Source organism: Apis florea, unplaced genomic scaffold, assembly GCF_048593485.1.
Source record: "Apis florea isolate Af1SG1 unplaced genomic scaffold, ASM4859348v1 contig_3367_pilon, whole genome shotgun sequence".
NCBI classification, from domain to species: Eukaryota; Metazoa; Arthropoda; class Insecta; order Hymenoptera; family Apidae; genus Apis; species Apis florea.
This window is the reverse complement of record NW_028256746.1, coordinates 3,956,309-3,973,608: the sequence shown is the minus strand read 5'-3', so window position 1 is coordinate 3,973,608 and position 17,300 is coordinate 3,956,309. Positions and strand designations below refer to the sequence as shown.

The 17,300-nt window shown below is 41.8% G+C and overlaps 1 protein-coding gene across 6 annotated transcripts in view; it reads right to left on the bottom strand.

The window, feature by feature from the left end:
- KaiR1D (Kainate-type ionotropic glutamate receptor subunit 1D) overlaps positions 1 to 17,300 on the bottom strand; it is a 221,236-nt gene that overhangs the window by 166,333 nt on the left and 37,603 nt on the right. The window lies entirely within an intron of this gene.

Sequence of the window (17,300 nt, the reverse complement as noted above, 5' to 3'; positions counted from 1 at the left end):
TGCAATTTTATTACATTTCTCGACGTTTTTTCTCCCTTGTTATCAAAATGAATAACAAATGAATCGTAGAAGAGAAGAAGAAAAAAATCTTCTACCGTGTATTTCATTTACTCTCCGACAACACTCTTTGTTAACCGGTCTAACCAAGTTTCCTGGAACGAAAACGAGGCAACAGACACGCAACGAGGGCGTCTCCTCTCAGTCAAAACCGGAGTATAGCGGAGGGGAATTCAATTTTTCCATGACTTGTTCGGCAACGTGTCGCAAGTTGCGCCGCCAACCATGCCGCATACGTGTCTCGACTGTTCCCTACGTTATAAAATGCCGTCTCTCTCTCTCTCTCTCTCTTCGGGTACAGAAAATTCTCTATAACGAGGGAAATGTGGCGCTCGAATAAAGAAAAAAAAAGGATCGAATTAAATAAATTCATCGGCGAATTTAATAATCAAAGGCAATGCTGAACCTTTTCTAACGAAGGTTTTCATCGCGATCTGGCTTTCTTTTTATTTCCCTCCTCCCCAAAGAGTTATAATTAATTTAGCTTTAATTTTCAAATCGACGAAGTAATCTCTCTTCAAAAGTGATCGAATATTTCGTTCGTATTAACGAACGAATATAACGAACGAATTCGATCGGGTTAAATTTCGCGTTAATTAAACTAGATCAAAAAGCGATTTCGAATAAAAGAAAAAAAAGAAAAAAATCACTCGCGTTTCCTCGCGGATTAATATGTTAAAAAAAGAAAAGAAAAAAAGAAGAACGAACACACGTTTCATTCACGTGTATCGGTTTGGATACAATCAGGTTGCGTGCACGTTTCTCGTTCATTCGTCGAGATCGATGCGTGACGTCACAGTGAGCGAAGTAACAGTCACTAATTGGACGCGAACGTTTTCACGAGGTATGGGTATGGGTATGTTCGTTACGTTGATTAAACAACGACCGAAAATAACCTAAGGACGAGGAAATTTGTCACGGGTGACGCCACCTAAATACGTGCTTTCCTCTTATTGGCCGGAAAAATGGATCGCGCCGATAACGGTTCCGCGATTTTGCGCTAGGCTGTCGATAAAAACGATTTGTCGCTCGGGAATCAGAAGATAAAACACGTCGACCACGTGTACGGGGAAAGCGATGTTAATTTTTCAAAAAAAAAAAAAAAACAAATATCGTCCAATTGCATCCATCCATTCGATCAATCGAATACGTTTCATAAATTGATCAATTGTCGTATAAAAAAAAAAAAAAAAAACGAATTCTCTCTCTCCTTAAAAAGTTACGATCAATAATAACGTATATTCTTTTTTTTCTTTCTTCTTTTAAATTCTATCTTTCACCCCATTCAACGAGCGTGTTCTTTATTGTCATCGCGATATTTTTATCGTTACGATGCTCCACGGTTGTGCAACGGTACGCGTTTGCAATTGTTATCGCAATGGCGCATAACGTAACTATGAGGGAGGAGGAAGAAGAAAAAAAAAATCAATTTGATAAAAAGGGAAATAATTCCACTCCCCGCGTAAAAAGCGCGTTTTTCCTTAATAAAAAGGCAGTTACTCGGTCCGCCGATATGCGGACGACGCTTCGAAGCATTATGCAACAAGCTACAACCGGCCGAACAATCGGTGTAATTCAATGGAACTGCGATATAAATGGACGAAAGTTGTTTCACAACCGTTCACAACGACATACATTTTCGGAGCAAATAACGATTTCAACCTCCTGTTACGAAACGACAATCATTTTATCCGAATCATAGAAGCTCTACCTATTAGGGACTTAACTTTTTGTTATTACGTAACATAGCTCGATCATTGTTCCATTGCTTCCTCCGTGACACGGCCCCCGAAATCACCAATTCCGCCCAACCTCTCCGCTCCCACGAATTTTCCCCTGAAACGTGTTTCAATCGGCGTTCGAGTCGAGATGAAAAATCTTTTGCCCGGTTAAAATCCAGATTATTACGTTGCGACGCATTACATTACAACGTAAAGTAATTTGACAAATAACCTTATCCCTTATCGTATCTTTCTTCCACGACGAAATATTTAATTACGATCCTTTCTGCAAACTATGAATGGAAGACGTAAAATACGCAATTAATCCAAATTTCTTCTTCGTCAAAATCGTTATCATCGTATGTTCAATGATTATTTCTATTTCTATCCAAAACATACGCGCGATCAATTTTACATCAGACATTCCTATTTATCGAACGATTAAAATGGAATAAAACGAAAATTTTCATGCTCGGGAAAGTGAGTTTCTTGGATCGACGAGAAGCATCGAGGCGTTATTTTTAAGTAACGAATTATGCATAACGCGAGAATGTTCCAGCAAGCAGAAACAATGTCTCTGATGAAAAGCACGCGGACAATGCACGCGGGTACATACATCTGCGAAGTTTCACCTGCCGCGACAACGGCGCAGTTTATCGGTCGAGCGTTCACGTACCGTGCATTAAATTCCCCAGTTTTATATCTCTTGGCCGAATTTCTCGCCGCCCCGTGCATTCCTGGGGGTTCAACCGTTGAGCGCCCGATTAATTATCTTGCTCGCGTGCATTTTTACGCCCTCTGTGCAAAGAAACCGTGCAACTACACGCGCTACAAAAGCGACGATAAACCGCACCTATTCGAGATCCGTCGTCGCTTGACCGCCATAATTTTTTACGAGAAACTTCTAGTAAATTGGACGTTGCAAAATTCTTCACAGCCTCGAGTTCATCCTTCTGACTGTGGTTGAATCGCAATTATAGAAATATACGTTTCTTCCATCCACTTTGATCTTTGGAAAACTGTGAACGTCTTCGAAAAATTCGTCGATTGGCTATTGTCGAGAAAAGGCAATTGAAAAGATATCAAATATTAGATATATTTTCTTCTGAGAGGGAATAAGCAGGATCTTCGAATTTCTCCAAAGATATTTCCTCGGAGGTTTGACGACGTAGTTCTTCAAAAGTTTATCACTTTCTCGGTTACTGAGCATGAAAAAGGTTTAAATAGGCTAACAATTCAAGGATTCTGCTCGAAAATAATCAAGCCCTTACGACCGTTCTATGACAAAGATCCAACCAAGTTCTTGTATGGCACACGTTCTTCCCTACAATCCGTTCGCAACACCTCGAGAAATATAGGAAAAAAGAAAACCGAGGCAATAATTGCTCGCGTTTAAAAACAATTACGCTACTCGATTGTTCACTCCTCGTTATTTGAAAGCTGGACGAGTAACACGAGGGCGCAGGTCAAGCCCTCTATAAAACAACCGTGATCGAGAGAAAGGAAAAGAAAAAAAAAAAAAAAGGAAATCGCCAGGGAATCGGTGCGCAAAAAAAAAAGGTCTACAATTAGAGCACACAACGTGGTGAAGGGTGTGGTATTTAAACGATCCCCTCATCCACTTTACTCCCGTAGCTTATTCCCCCAATTACACCATTTTAACAGGGAAAGTGCAGAATTTGGGGGCAGGAAATCGGCAAAGGGTTACGAGTGTGCAGCATCCGCGAAACGCACGTCGGACGAAACAGCACGCGGCCGTAAAAACATTTCATCGTTCGACAGCATTTTCCATAGTTTACGCAGAGACTCGAATCCGCACGAATTTTTCTCACCGCGACGCGTTTCCGCCCACTTTCACGCCGCCCTCGTAATCGACCGTTGCTGGCAAACTCTGCTTTTTTTCGTCCAGCCTTTATTCCTATTTTCTTCTTCCTCCTTCCTTATTCGATTTACGAATCGAATTATTCCTGTTATCGAGTTAAACACGAGGCACGGTTAAATACGTGTTCCTCTCTCTTTCTCCCTCTTTGTCGATTTAACGCGAAAATGTTTGAAACATTCGATTAAAACTCATCGTGTCCCGTTGTCGATTCGTGTTATCGTTCTTGGAACGGTTGCTACGAACGGATCGACAAACGATATTAAAAAACGATATTAAAACGTTAGGTCAAGGGATAAATAATTGTCGGGGGATCGAGTTTTATCGAGAAAAAACGGCCGATAAATAGAAACGTAACGAACGTTGAACGTTTCATAATGGTTGGAAACGCATGAAACGTGGAGGTTTTAAATAAATTAACGACGGGCTAATTCGCATTGGTTGGAAGGAAAGAATGTATAATAACCGTTGGAGCGGATCGAATCGAATGAAAAATCGTATCGCCTCTTTTTCGGACCAACAGATGCGAGAACGAGAGTTGTTCGAAACGGTGGATTTTATTAGAAAACTTTGATACGAATTAAATTCCTTCCAACCGATTTGCCCCGCTTAATTTCCATCTTCGTTACCTTCTTAATTGCAGTTAATCACAGACCGTTCCCACCGTTTCTTCCCTTTGTATCGCAGCCAATTTCCCTGTGATTCATACGATAAACGTATTTCACGTCCGTTCCAGCGCTCGAACAACGCGCTAATGTTGATCACCGAGAATTTCATGCTTCGAGGAAAATTTCACTCAATTCCAACTTCAACTCGCGTAATCTCGCCTTCTTTAACCGTTCTTACGAATCGCGTAATATAACGTCACGAATGGTGCAGCAACAGCAGGGAGAGAGTTTCACTTTGCAGATCTCAAACTTTGTCGAAACGGGCGGAAAGTTTCAGAAGAATTACCGACCGTTCCCCTCCTTAATTCAACCAATAAATACATCGAATCGCTTACGAGTCAAATTAATTAACCCCGCCTTTCTTCCCTCTAACTTGAAAATGTTGCATCGCTAACAACAATTTTTCAAACAGGAATGGCAAATCTCGTTTCCAAGAAAAAAAATCGTTTCTAAAGAAGGAAGGGACCATTCCCAAACTCGGAACGAGTTTGTTCCATCCAGCCAGTTTCCTTCGAACTCCCCCCATCTCCTCTCCCAACTTGGACCATTCGAGCAATAGTTTCTATTACCCAATTCCGAATCGGTAAGAGTACACCTTCCCTCCAATACCTCCTTCTCCCACCCGGATAACAATCGTTACGACCGTATCGCAACGAACGTGTTACCATCTCGCCGACCGTAACCGTGAATCTGAAAATCGAAATTATCGTTTCCCGCGCTGAAAACCGGATCAGAAGAGGAAGGGTTCGAAAGTTTCGCTAATTGCGCCACCATCATCCCCACGCCTCGAAGGTTGCACGCGATCGAATTCGATTGTTTCCGACGCGCAGCATCTCTCGCCGCCATTAATAGCATCCAACGTGCATCCAACATTGGGATATTCGCCCGTTTCACCCCGCGCGAGTTTCGAAATGATGGAGCGGCCGTAATTGCGGATCTCTCTATAATCTTGTTGTTCCAATTCGCATCCATCACCGCGTCCGCGCGTTGAAACTAGTCATCCAATTGGAGGCTGTGCGCTTCCAACTTTCGAGAGCGCGTCAGTCGGCCGGCGTGCGAAATAAACGGCGCCGAATTTCGGAGGCGAGCGATTTCGAGGGGGAAGCGACGGAGAATAGTTTATCGCGATTTTTTCTTTATTTTTGTCTTTTTTTTTTTTTTATGTGGACGTCACGTTGTTTGACCAGACTCGTGGTCGACGACAGGCCTGTATACAATGGATGAGTATAGCCGAGCAAACAGACGAAACGAAGGGGTTGGATCGGCGATTCGACGAGTTAGATTTGGACTTGGTGGTTGAAGAAGATTTTTTTTTCTTCGAAGATCAAAACTTTTAATTAACGCGAGCGTTTAATTTCCCTCTTCTCGTTGCGAATATCACACGCATAAATTCGATAAGAAATGTTGGATCGATCGCCTCGTAACGCGGGAACAAGAAAAGGCGAGGAGGTGTGCTCGAAGGGAGGAATTACGCTTTATTGGTGGAAACGTTCGTCTTGCTCGAGTCCAAAGTTTGTCAATTAACCGTGCACAATATTCAAATATTCGAGAACACGATAAGTAATTCCTTCGATACGAATTTATTGAAAAAAGAAAAGTAAAAATTTCGTGTCGAACACAGATGAGATCTCTAATTATCTCTATATAATAATCTAATTATCCAATCGATATTCTTGCGCGAATATGGAAGCGGTTTGATTTTCGAGGAGAGAAAAGTCGTGGGGATGACCCTCGTTTGTTCCGTGAAAGTCGGCTGTCAAATAAATTGATCGACGGTCAAACGGGTGGACGAGCGCGTGGAGAAAATACGGGAGGGAAAAAAGTGTTGACAAGGTGTCGAGGGGGAAAAATGGGTTGCGCGACCCATCCATGAAAATTCGCGTTTAAAGGCAAAAGCTTCGGTTCGGGGGTTGAAATTGAAATTTAAAAAAATCCCAAAGCGTCGTTGCTCGTTGTTGATGTAGAAAATCCCTGCGCGGTAAAGTAAAGAGTTGACTCGATCGACGAATCGGACAAGTATCCTTCATCGACGATGAATTTTTACCGCCGCGACAAAGACGAAACGTTTTCCGATAGAGAACGTGTTCGGCGAATGATTAAAACGCGTGATAAAAAAGCACGTATCCTCCTCCGTGATTCGGTATTTCAATTTCCAATGGGGAGATCGAGAATGTTTCTTCGTGTATTCACCGTGAAATACACACTTTTCAGAGATGTTGGAATATTTAACCGTATAATTACAAACGAGTCGAACTGAAACTGGAGCAAGAAACGCGGGTGGGTATATCCGAAACGATGTTTTGCCCCGAAGCTAAATAGAAAGCAGCAGGGACGAGTTGCAGCAACGAATTACCATAAATTCGATTAAATTTCATGCAAGGTAAACAAAACCGATTCGAAGTGGCGGGTCGAAGACAAACAATCGTCGATGTCGTCCATCTTCGCGTAAAAAAAAAGGCTTCGCTTTCTGTTTCTGTTTATCCAAAAGAGTAAGCGATCCGAAACGAGAGAAACGGAGGGAAAAAACTGTGACGAACTGCGAGCCCATAACTGCGAGCTCGTTCTCTCCTCTGGGATGGGAGACAAAGAGCGTATGAAAACTCGTAACCGTGTCGTTCAAGGGTCGCGTCCCGCTCGAGGTGTAGCTTTAAACGGGAGATTCCAAGATGATTTATAAATAAAATTGGAAACGTCGTGATGGAGAAGACGCGTGGTCGTATATCTTCTTCGCAAGTGAATGGTGCAACGAAGGATTATCGAACGTTGGCAAAAACGAGCGAGTCTGAGGTAAATGAATCCTCTCCGAGTCGTTTGTCGTGAATCGCTCGATGAACATCCAACTGCTATTTATTTTTATCGTATCGCAGAGAGAGAAAAAATTGTAAATCCAATAATATTCATTATAATTATATTTTCGAGAAATTCGTATTTATAATTACATCGTTTCTCGTTTTTCGTTTTCTATCGATCGAATTTAAACTTTTACGATATAAACGATACTCGAGGAAATATAATCAGAATTGCAAAGATTTAACGAGATAACGCGTTGTCGGGTTTAAAACGAATTAAAATAATGGAAAGTGAATCGAATTTCTCCGATGGTCCCCCCGGAATACGGGGTTGATGGGCCGAACGAGAAGAATCGACAGCAATTTACGTGGTCGATTCAATTACGAATAACATTTTGTCACGGATCATGAGAATCGCGGTGATAAAAAGTTAAGCTTCGAGACGTTCTTTCCCGCTGCTTCGACACGCGATGGAAACGATGCAATTCGCTCGACTTTTAACCGTTCCCTCGGACCGCCACCTTTTTCGAACGCTCCTCGATATCGATATTCGATACGTCTGCGTGTACAAATTGCGCCACGACCGAGCAAATACATAATTCGCAACGATATTTATTCCGCCGCGTGAATAATAGTCCTCGAGTTATTCCGCGACGCTTATTCGCCTTCCGCCAATATTGATTTAATACGCGGTTTCCGGTTGTACGAATCCATAGATCAACCGTGATGATTCGTTGAATCGATTATAATGCAGAAATGAAATTTCACGTATCTAGGATCAATCGAGCGATATTTCAGGCATTACGAGACTTAACGCGTAATCCGGAAAATTTTCAGAGGAAATTACGTTGAAATTACATCGAGAATTATTAATCTGAATTGCGTGAAATTATGCGTACAAAATTTTAAGGATAATTTCGTTCCCGTGATTTTTCAACGAAAAGAACGAAATATATAAAGAAGGATAAATTGTATTTTGAGTATTTGAGCCAGTCATTTTGTAAAACGTTAAAATTCCCGTACGAATATTTCATAGGTGAAATAAAAGTTAATCCCTTAATGGTTCGAAACAATATTCGTATTCACGATTAATAAAGAAAAAGTAACAATAGAATATGAAAATGGAAAAATATAGAATAGAAATACAGGAATATATATATATCTAAGTATCTTTAAATTTTTAAGAAAAGAAAATGAAAATATATATATAATATAATCATTAATAAATCATCAATCGCTACAAAGTTCTTCGATATTGTACGAATTCGATATCGATCATAATTCATTCTAGAGGAGTTTCGACGAGGACACTGTCTCGAAGAGCGTCCATTACAAGTGATTCTCAATCTGTATTTATCTCTTAAAATCTATTCACCGCGATTGTATACGCGGGCAATTAAAAGTTTACCGAATAATGATTGAAAAGGATTGGAACGAGGCATCGTTACCCGTCTAAATGGCATAAGAGAAGAAAGGGAGGGTAGACGTTGGCCACATCCAAACCAGAAATGGAATCAAACTTTTAATGAATTTGCCTTGACTCGCTTAAAGCCACAAGGAGTCACTCGCCGTCGTACAATCCCTCGACAATCCGTGTAATAAAAATCCACGCGTCTTTTTCATCTTATTTTCCTCTCTCTTTCTTCCTTCCTTCCTTCCTCCGTTTTATCCCCGATTCTCATGGATTACCCATTTTATCAAAGCTTCCTTTCACGTTTCAAATGAAATTCGAAAAAATCGAATACAAAACTTTCCAGATGTCTCCTCCTCTCGCACAAAGAACGTATCCACCAGCAGTGGAATCGATATCGAAGTCGCCTGGAATTATTATCATCGAGCTCGCGTTCGACTCGCTGTATTCGTCGCTCGAAAATATTTCGAGATGTCGCGTAATGGAAAGTTGCAGGGAAGATTTATTATTTTCGCGAAACTGGTTAAACGATGCCTGAGTGAAAAAAGTTTCCTCAGTGAAAAGCGTCATTCGATAAATCTTCTTCGTTTAAATATTTTCGATACGATTAAACAAAACTTTCGCCATTATCTTTATGGGTGAAAAAAAAAAAGATATATAATAAATCTTTTTCTCAAAACTGCAATTACGTTGCAGTACAATTTCTAAAAGACTAATTTCATTACTTTATGAATATCCTTCCTTTTCGCTTTTTTCCATTACCAATCCATCCACGTTGAGAAGAATCAAATTCCAAAACGCGTCAATAATATAATACTCCACGATTTTCCACTTTTCCAAACGAGCATTCTCGAAGTACGATTCGAGAAGTTGCGAAAATTCGGATGACAGAGGAGGAGCCACCTATATTTCGGTATTTTCAGTCGGTTTGATAATGGAACAGTTCCAGAAGGGAACGGTGGCTCTCAGTTTTTTACGGTCAACACGCAACCGGGAAAATTAAACGGGGAATGCACCGAAAACGTAAGCCGAGGGTGGAGAAGAATGGACTCGAATTAAGCCACGTTCTATCTACCTAATGCAACACTCGCGCCCGTCCTTTTTCTTTCTCTTTTCTCTCGACCCGATTCCCAGATACTATCCTGTCTCGCGGGGCCATTGTTCCAAGTAGCAGGCGGAAATATTACCCCGAGGAACGACGATGAGGAATCGCGTGTCACGCGCCAACACTTATTTAACTTGTTCCACGCGGCTCGAGTATCGTGGACGCGCCAATATTTCGCTTTCGTTTCTTTTCAATGGATCTCCCCGCATTCGAAGGTCGAGCTTTTTTGCGAAGCGGTGTAATCCACGTGTCGAGAAAGAATCGAGAAGGAAGGAGTCTGGAAAAATTTCTACATTTATGGAAGTTTTTACATACAGTTGTATCGCGATTCTTTGGAAATTTTTGCAGGGATCATAGTTTTGCTTATTACGAATTAAACACACTTGGAGGAATCGAGATGATTGAAACGGTCGTAAATCACACGGATTTATCAGAAAACGCCTATAAATATTGAGGCGGATATCGAATCAAGATGTGCAGCCAAACGTGATACGGTAACCCGTATCGCTGTGCGCGCGATACTTTATCTGCTTTGCCCAAAAACGAATATAAACGAATGACACGTCCTGCCGATTCTCTGCCGATTTTTCCATTTTCGCCCATTTTCTATTTCGCGATTCCGTACGTGTATTCTTCTCGAAGAAGATAATCGTATCCATTCCAATTCCGCGATCTAATAATTTTTTCCAAAAAGGAAAAGAAATCCTTCTTTTTGAAGGATCGTTAATTACTTCCTCCTCGTGAAAAATAATCCAAATAATAAAGAGATTAATAATAACTCGTGAAACGAAATATCCGGTGACGAGAGCGATTCGGCAGCAGCCTCGTAATTAATACGATCCTCCGCCACCCGATACAAGGATTAATAGACATGGTTGATGGGTAATAATAGCCCAATAGGGGTCGATTATCAATTCCGGAAAACAACATCCGGCATTCAAAATTATGTTGATTTATTCCATTTATTGATTTCATCTAGCAACTCGGCCGATGAATCGTCGAGAAAGTTAATTCCACGAATCAGCCGTATCCTGCCGCGCTCGAGATAATCTCTTTGAGATCCGAGATCAAGAATACAGATTCCTGTCTCCTTTCCTCTCGTCGCGAATTCCAATTAAAAGTTAAACAGTTCCAATCAGAATCGAATTAACGTCCGCACAGGTAATCAATCGACGCGTTACTCAAGATCGATTATGCCTCGAGGGCGAATCATCTTGGAACAATTTATCTATTTTTGAAAAGGAATTCGGATTCTTCGAGCCAAGAGAAGGAAAGGAAAGGCTGGAAAATATGATTTAATTGCCAGAGATCCTCCATTCGTCTTCATCCTGGAGTTGGTCGAAACGAGAGAGGTCGAGGGAGCAATTTCGTAAATTAGCTAGCCATTTCGTGAATTAATCGGTTAGAGAAAATCAGGGGGATTCGATCAAGATCCGCGGCATCGTTTTCTTGACATTATCGCGCGTAAACGCGGATCACTCGCATTAATTTTAGACAGCGCTGCGTTTCGATCGATCAGGTTCCCTAATCAAAGCGCAAGCAATTAACGTAAACAGTGGAGATTGAGGGTACTAAATCAGATCAGATGTTGGGTAATGCATCATTTACCGCAGCATCGCCGCATCAATTCTCTTTGGTCTCAGCGATTTCGCATTTCCGTTAAGGGATAAACGACCGCAGGTATATGGAACGGCCGTGATGATTCGCCCCTTTTCGAGATCAATATCCCCATCCAATACTTTTTTCGCGTTTAATTATTCTTGTGTCTAGATCGAAGAACAAGAATTGCTAACTTTCATGGAGAATAATTATATAACCAATAATGATATAACCAATTTCTCCAATATTCGTGGCATCTTCGAAAATTTTCTTACTTATTTGTCACGAGGCAATTAATGTTAAGCCTCGAGGAACGAGTGCATACCCCTCAAAATATTAAACTTCGAATGAAACAAGAGCTTCTGAAGAAACTCGTTCGATATATCTAAAAAAAAAAAAAAAGGAAGAGAGCGCTACGTTTTTACTCGATCATTGTTTATACTCTTCGAGAGCTCGTTTGAAACGAGAAATTCGAATGCTGCACGCCTGGAGGAGCGCATCTTAAACACTGGACACGAACGAGCCTACCAATAAGAAAACTATAAAGCGCGGTTTAAAAGAGAGACGGCACACAAACGCAATCCGTGCAATCCGTGTATCGGTACATCCAGCCAAGCTTTTATTGTTTTTCGACGATGGCGGGGAATCGCCAACATATTGCACCGACCATCCCCTTTTGCTCCGAACCGTGGAATTTCCCTCCTTGATGGGGGCTTGCACTCCCATCCCTATGGAAAAGCTGCTCGGACGAAAAAAGTTTGGAGACGGCAATCGTGCGGAAGATTCAGTAAAATGAGACGTGGTGGACCGTGTTCCACCTCGGGAGGAAATTGAAATTGCGATCCGTGCCGCTTGCTCTCACCTTTCGGATGCCCAAATTTACCCCATTCCCCGTTCTTTTTTCCCCCATTCCCGTTGAATTCTCGTCGCTTAAGCTTTTCCCATGTAATTCTCTGTAGACTTTCAAAAATAAAAATATTTCCACTACGATTAGATAAGCGAATCATTATCGTCCTCCAGATCGATCGGTGTAAATTTATCATATCTCTAAAATTCGATAGTTGGATAGAAAAATTGTCGAGAGATAAACGCAATCGTAGTTCTCTCGGGTGAAAATTAACTGGGTGTACGTGTACACGTAATTAAGAAGGAGAGAAAGAACCTTTTCATCCCGACCACGAAGTCGGGGATAAAGTGGTATTGCAGTAAAATTGCGCCGACTTTGAAACACCGAGAGGACGAAGGGACAAGGGTCGGTTTATTAAGAGAGATGAGGAAAGGGTCAAAATGCTTGGCGACCCGTTTCGAGATTCCTCCCTCTACGACGATAATTACTCACGCCGTTTACCCGGGGTCAGAATAACTCGGCCCAATGGAGATGATCCACGACGCACCGTTTCCATTCCATCCGGTTCACAGTGTATAATCACGCGCGGATTCGCACGATTGTTGATTCCATTCTATCGGTAAACACGAGCTCGAATGATTGCCGATATCTCCCGATCGCGGCTATTAAATGCACGTCAAAATCAAAATATAGGGGAGAGGGGGGAGAGAGAGCTATCGAGGTTGCTTGTTACAAACTCGAAACAATTTCTCGCGTGTACACAAATTGCTTTCGTCCTGAATATCGTCCCCCCTTTATTCGGTTACCAACATCGAAACACAATTTCGACCGAGCATTGTGAACAACGACAAATGAACTTTCCATCTTCCGTTTTATTCTTGCTCCTCCAAATATCCCCGGATGGTCCAAGAACTTATTCTAAGAAAAATTTCACAAATTCACACCCCTTACGACTCGATCCATCGAGATGAAACGATTCGTGTCCATGTTTGTGAGGCGCATTTCTGCCGAATGAACTTCTATATATACGCATATTCGTTAATTAATTTCAATTAAAGAGATTATATAGATTGAATCGAACGAACGAAGATAAACTCGGAATCGAATCAATCGTTCCGTATGAATGTAAATAAATTTTGCGATAACTGGCAAAATTGCACGATACACAAGGGAGACGTTATAAACTTGCACGATTTCAACAGATTTAGAAACGATCCCGAACACTTCCTTCGCCGGGAACAGCGAGACACGTACAGTTCCTCCTCACAGCTTTCACGCGCAATATCCTTTTCTCGCAGCGGGAACAATAATTCGACTGTGTTCTCGCGAACACGCAACTTGCTTTATCGCTGCGTGCATTCCGCCTACCGCGGAAACAAGTCTTCTTGCCTCTTCTTTTCCGAGAGTAGGGGGCGGAGGCGTCGCAATTTCAAGAAATTTATCGCCAGACCTTCCGCCTCTACGACCTCTGCCGTACTCCGGGAAAGCTCCACGCCTCGTTTCCCGATACCACCACACAGAGGAGAAAACGAAATCTCGATGCTCTTCCTGCTGTTATCTCAATTGGCAACCGAACTCGCCAATGAATCGAATCGATCCGACACGGTGAGACGGTTACACTTCGTTCCAAAGTATATGCGATCTTTTTTAATCTCTTTTTGGGACATAATACGAAAAATATGTTGCGTACGAGTGTGAGGCGAAATCATGAATTTGTTTTTAGGTTTTAAGAATAAGTGGAAATAACGGGTAAAAGGGGTGGAAGTGAGAAGAATATAGAGATGAGTGAAGTTAGAGAAAGAAAAATGTTTGCAATTTATGACGCTCTCTCTGAACGCTACGTTTCACCGCGACGTGTCAGAATTGCTATCAAGTCGATTTCTTGAGTCTTCTGTCCGAATATTTTTCTTTCCGAAATTGTAACGTTTATTTCTATCTTCGAACGATCGTAATCACGATAAAATATTCTACGTGTAATAATATCTCGTCCCTGCGTCATAATTCAAAACCTCGTTTCCCTTTTATTACTCCGTATTCCACGTCACATTCACGGAGCTTCCATTATCTAAGAAAACCGCTTGATCAACCCAGCGAAGGATGGGGTAACGGGTGCGAACTTGACCGCCATATTTCACCAATTAATCGAGTTCACGCGGTATCCCGATAAATAAATATTCCATGGCGTGTAAGATACGGTGGCAAGCTTATCGCGAGTGTACTTAATTCCTGGATCCTGCCAGCCTCGAACCGTACATCTTCGATAAATCAAACGTAACGGTCGTAAGCAGTTTCCCCCAGAAAAATCTCGCCCGGTCATATCGGGTTAACCTTTTTTCGAAGATGTATCATCCAATTTCCGAATTACGTCACGTCTACCGGCGGGCGCAACATAACAGAAACTGCGTTTCCATATCCACTCTCTGGCTAGAGAGCTCTCCTTATTTACAAGGAGCGAAGGTTATCGATCCATCTCGGTTTTACCGGGATTTTACCGCTATTCAGCCAACTCGAAAAACTCGAGCAAGATGTTAAGATACTCGTCTCTCTTACTCTCTCTCTCTCTCTCTCTCTCTCTTCTCGTTTCGTGTTTTAAAAAACAAGCTTTCTTTCGAACGAAGATCGTAGGTTTATCTACCATCTTATTATTACGTTTCACCTCGATCTTTATTGAATTTTCGAAAAAAACGACGGAGATCCATCGCGATCGAACGAGTTATTAAAATTGTTGAAAATTTCGGTTACCACTCGTTCGAAGAGTTTAATTACCAATCCTGAAACGCGCGACACCTACAACGCGCGTACAACGTCCTTGACACGGCGCTATTTTAATTAATCGCGCTCGCTCCAATTTCGCGCAAATTTTTCCGCGTGTACAGATATACACAGTCCCGGTTGATGTAATTATCGTTGCCATCGGGAGAATCGAGTTTTTAAGGGGCGGGCCGCCGAAAATTCCCGAAAATTTCGCCCATCCACCGCCGCCGTTTCGTTACGCCGTTGCAATTAGAACAGTTCATCGTGCTCAATTATCGTCAACTTTTAATTAATTCCAACTACAGTGGCCTACTTCCACCTTCCTCGCGCGCGCTGCCCCACCCAACAACAATTATTTTCACTCGAAACGAAAGAAATCCGGTTTTTTAATTGACTCAATCGTTACGGTTGTAATCTTAAAAAAAAAAAAAAAAAAAAGGAAAAATTACTTGTTCGATTGAAACGAACTCGTATAATCCGTACGAGCGAGAACAAAGAAACGAAAGAGTGAGAAACGCGCAGTGTACCGATCGGTCCGGCAAAGCAACAGTTCCACCCGAAATGATCCCCAGAGCCAGTTCCAATTTTTCGCGCCACCTACAATTTATTTGGAGGAGCCAGCCAACCCCCTCTTGCCAATTCGAATCGCGTGAATTTATATACACCCCCTCCCCTCGATTCTCTCACAATTGAAATTAGTAAATCGCCGTAATGATTTGCCGCGGTTAATTCAGTTTTTAGCCGGCCAATTCACTCGATCGCAAAAACTCGGCCTCGATCACCGAATAACAAAAGGAAAATCGCTCGCCGATTAACGATCATCGCGAATCCGATGGAATCGCTCCTACTCCACACCCCGATCCCCTCTCTCGTTCCCCTCAATTGAATCCATACACACGATTCGAATTCGCATCGGCTACGCGACGATCCGATATAAATTCGAGCGCGTCTTTTCCGGCAATATCGATCGAGCGTTGTCGTCTGTTTCGCGAAAACGGGATAAACATTTGGGGAGGGGGTTAATGGGCGCTGTAAAGAGGAGGGATCTCCAATCGGGCGAAATGGTCGATTAAGTCGAATTAATCGGAGAGAGTAACTTTTGAATCGCTTTAAGATCGGAAGGGAGGAGGAGAGAGGTCGGGAATGTTTAGCTGCAAGATTTAACCGATGAAGGGACACCGCGCATTGTGTTGCACGAGTTTTATTCCGATATTTCCAACGAGTAATGCGATTTAAAAGCGCGCATCGATTTTTGCACGAATTTACTTTAAAGGTAACGAAGTGGCGGCGTGTATTCCGTCCTGGAAATTCGTGATTCGGGTGTAAGTTTGAGATACGAGCGTGGATTATATGCACGGTACACAAGAGAAACACAAGAGAATCGAAGCGGCGGATACTGGCGTGTTGCGAAAAGTTGATAAAGAACGCGATGTACGTGTACCTCTTGATTAATTAAAAGTACATACTGCATAAATTACAGGATTAGACGGAATGAAAAGAGAATTTCGATGCCGGTGACACGATTTTCAAAGTTGATGAAAGCTGAGAGGGATACGGACAAGATGATAGAACGCCACCGTGTAAATTTGTTGAGGCGAGATACACGGCGAGATCGATATTCATCGAGGGAATATCAAAGATCCCTTTTGAAAATGTCGCGCGCGCGCGCGTGTGTGTGTGTGTGTGTGTGTGTACAATTCATCGTCGCGTTAAATCGTAATTCGTCGTTATCAATTTTTGGAAAAAAATTTTAAAGTTGTTAAAAAAAAAAAGAAAAGAAAAAATTCGTTCGTTTTCAAACAAATTTGTTCGGAGAATATCTCGTTTCCACGACTAGTTTACCTTCTTTCCCGATTTTTTTTAACTTTATAGCATCATACTTGCATCGCAGGGATTCCCTTCGGTCCCATTTCCTCTCCGTACTTTTCATAAGCCCCAAATATACCGCCGCTACGAGGTCCAATATATTTTGGGTCTCAAGTCGTTATCGCGCACACCAACCCGCTATGCACGCATTACTACGAAAAGGACAATGGGTAATAGAGCAGATCTATTTTATCCGCGCAACTATTCGCTATCTATTCGCCCTTATTCTGCAAAATGCACGCAAAATATAACAATAATTCGTGTAACCGGTCGTTGTTATCGCTACTTTGACCCGCTCAAAATTCAACTCGTGTTTAGAGAGCATACGAGCATTATCGTTATTAACATTGATATTTGAATTTTGTCCCCTTCCAAATTCTAATCTCAAATATCAAAGCGCTCTCGACTTATCGTATTTCAAGGCTAAAACATTACAAGGAATAGTTTAGAACCTGCTCGAAATCTCATTAAACTAACTTAACGTATATCGTTTCATCGAGCTCTCCTTATCGACAGTTTGTCGATTTTAAAACACCGTAATATCGAAGTTTAACAGTACGTATTTCGTTATTTCTAAATTAATTTAAAACCGATGATAAGACTA